We start from the raw sequence: 2,910 nt of genomic DNA on the forward strand, positions 1-2,910 counted from the left end.
ATATATATACATTCAATACACTAGCGTTGTACGGAGATTTCTTGAAAATGAATCAATTGTCTTATGCTTTTTATTAAAATCAACATCATATTGAAATTTAACGCTGATTTTTCTTATCATCGTCGGAATTTCTATTGTTGTTTTTCATAGCCAAGCGAGAACTTATTTAATGTGATTGTCGCTTTAACAACCTCATTTCGTCGAGGGGAATCTATTGTAGAACTTTCATCATCTTCTTTCCCAACTTATCGGTTCCCATAAAGCTCTCAATTATTTCTTCATCAATTAACAATTGGTAACTTCATTTTCTTCCAGATATTCAGGATATCTTGACATTCACTGACTTGCCTTACCAACTTTTCGATCAAATTTTGCAAATTTTAAGTGATATCACGGTCTAACCGTTCATTCGAATGATCTAAACCTATATCATCTATTGATCGAATTAAAATTTATTTATAAGTTAATAAGATATTAATTAATATACAAATTAATAATTATTAATTTATCTCCCTTAATTAATAAATTCTGATGGTCCAAATAACATTAATTAATAAAGTTTCTATTATAGGTTGTTTATTTCTATCGCAAATTCTATGACCTCTCGATCTTATAAATTAGTTGTTATTGAGTTTGAACGCTGGGAATGAACAAGCAGCTAAGTTTATTTATAATCGATTCCACGGTTGTTTTTATTTTGATAGTGCGATTCCACACCAGTGTTTGAATGTGTAGTGTACCACTTGCGGGTTCAGTTGGTATTTTAATTTAATATGGTGGCAATGAACAAATTAGAGGGACCAAGTACCGTATGCGCCTAACGTTCTAGACAGGCTAACAAAAAACAATGAAATTTACCAAGTTCAACTAGCTTTCTTTTCTTTTTGTTTTATGGAATGAGCCATCTAATTTTTACTGTGCTTGCTTATCTACAAGTTTGCTGTGTTTTTGGCTCCATAGTAAAGGTAGTACTTATTGGCTTCGCGTCTTAGTGATGAATACAAATTTATACAACGCAGTGAAAGGGATTGGGTTTCATAGATTTGTTTGCCAACTAGCATTCTTTGGCGTCTGGCTGATGAGTCTATACCATCAGCATGTGATATGTCTCATAACCTTTCGTATATAAACCTGTTAGTTTCATTACAACTGAATATATTGAAACCCATAGCCATGGAGTCCTCCAAGATCTCAGCTATCCTCTTCATTTGTATGCTTTTCATATCCTCAGTCACTCCCATTCTCGGATGTGGCTCCTGCGGTAAACCTACCAAACCTAAGACACCCAAGACTCCCAAAACTCCCAAGACTCCTACTCCTTCACCTGTTACGCTTCCTCCGGTTGGAATACTCCCCCCAGTGGGACTTCCACCAGTGAAACTCCCTCCTGTCGGGACACTTCCTCCAGTTGGAAAACTCCCCCTCCCCCCAGTTGGAAAACTCCCCCTCCCCCCAGTGGGACTTCCACCAGTGACGCTACCCCCTGTCGGGAAACTCCCCCTCCCCCCAGTTGGAAAACTTCCCCTCCCCCCAGTTGGAAAACTCCCCCCCCCCAGTGGAACTTCCACCGGTGACACTACCCCCTGTCGGAAAGCTCCCTCTCCCCCCAGTCGGAAAACTCCCACTCCCCCCAGTCGGAAAACTACCCCTCCCCCCAGTGGGACTGCCACCAGTGACACTTCCTCCAGTAATTGGCGGTTCACCACCGAAGACAAAGGGAAAAGATTCTTGCCCAATTGATATTCTTAAGCTTGGAGCATGTGTTGATCTTCTTGGAGGGCTCGTGCACATCGGTCTAGGAGACCCAGCTGTGAATAAATGCTGCCCAATTCTTAGTGGTCTTGCTGAGATTGAAGCTGCTGCCTGCTTGTGCACTACTCTTAAGATCAAGCTTCTTAACCTCAAAGTTTACGTCCCAATTGCTCTTCAAGTTCTTCTTACTTGCGGGAAAAACCCTCCACCTGGTTACGACTGCAGCATTTAATTAAGTAGCTACATTTGATCTAAGTAAGTAGACGAATTGAATTTCAAGTTCATTCTTTAAACGTTCAATTACTAGTTTTGATAAGTAGGTATACATTAACTTAGGCAATGCATTCATTTAATCTTGATTTTTCGTGCCTGCAGGTCTTGGGGTCATCAAGCATATGGGACGCAGATTTGGATATTTGGTTTAAGTTGGACATGAAAGGATGTTGACGCTAGCTAGCTACCTATGATTATTTTGTTTCTTAGTTTTACTACGTAAAACTTGATTCTTCTACTTAAATTGATGTATGTTAATTATTATGTTTGGGTTTCATTGTTACTGTTAATTATTCACCAGATTGTATGGTATTTGTTTGCTTGATTTTTTATTGTACTTGTATCTGTTATTGGTTTCTGAATGGAATGAAAAAAAGAAAAGATGCAAATATGCTTTACGTACGCCTCCTTTTTCCTTCATACCACCCCCTTTGTGTGCAAAACTACCACTTAACTGATTAAGCTTTTTTGTAAGTTTTTTTGGATCAAGTTCTACTAGTAGAGAATAAAAAAAGAACTTCATTCCCTGGCTTGGCTTGGCCTGGCCAATCGATTCATACAACTTCTTGAAAAGACAAGAATAATAACTAAAGTCTCAACTCATTACGATTTCTTGAAATGAAAATAAATAAATAAATAAATAAAATCTATTACAATTTCACTAAGACTCGACTCAGAATTTTCTGCCATTAATGAAAAATCACCTTTTTTGCTGTGTTATTTGTATATTGTTGTGGGAACAAAGTATTTTGAAAAAGCATAGTTGTTAATGGGATTCCAGTCCTGTAGAGAGGCTTGGTATTTAGAAAACCAAATTTTGTTGAAGTCGGGAAACCTTAGGGGATCATTGCTGGGAGCCTAATGAATGCAGTGGAACGAGTTCCT

At 38.2% G+C, this 2,910-nt stretch overlaps 1 pseudogene; it reads left to right on the forward strand.

The window, feature by feature from the left end:
• The first annotated feature begins 1,144 nt into the window (after positions 1-1,144).
• On the forward strand, positions 1,145-2,427 carry LOC113348406 (annotated as a pseudogene).
• Positions 2,428-2,910: the final 483 nt, after the last annotated feature.

Source organism: Papaver somniferum, chromosome 2, assembly GCF_003573695.1.
Source record: "Papaver somniferum cultivar HN1 chromosome 2, ASM357369v1, whole genome shotgun sequence".
In the NCBI taxonomy this organism is placed as follows: Eukaryota; Viridiplantae; Streptophyta; class Magnoliopsida; order Ranunculales; family Papaveraceae; genus Papaver; species Papaver somniferum.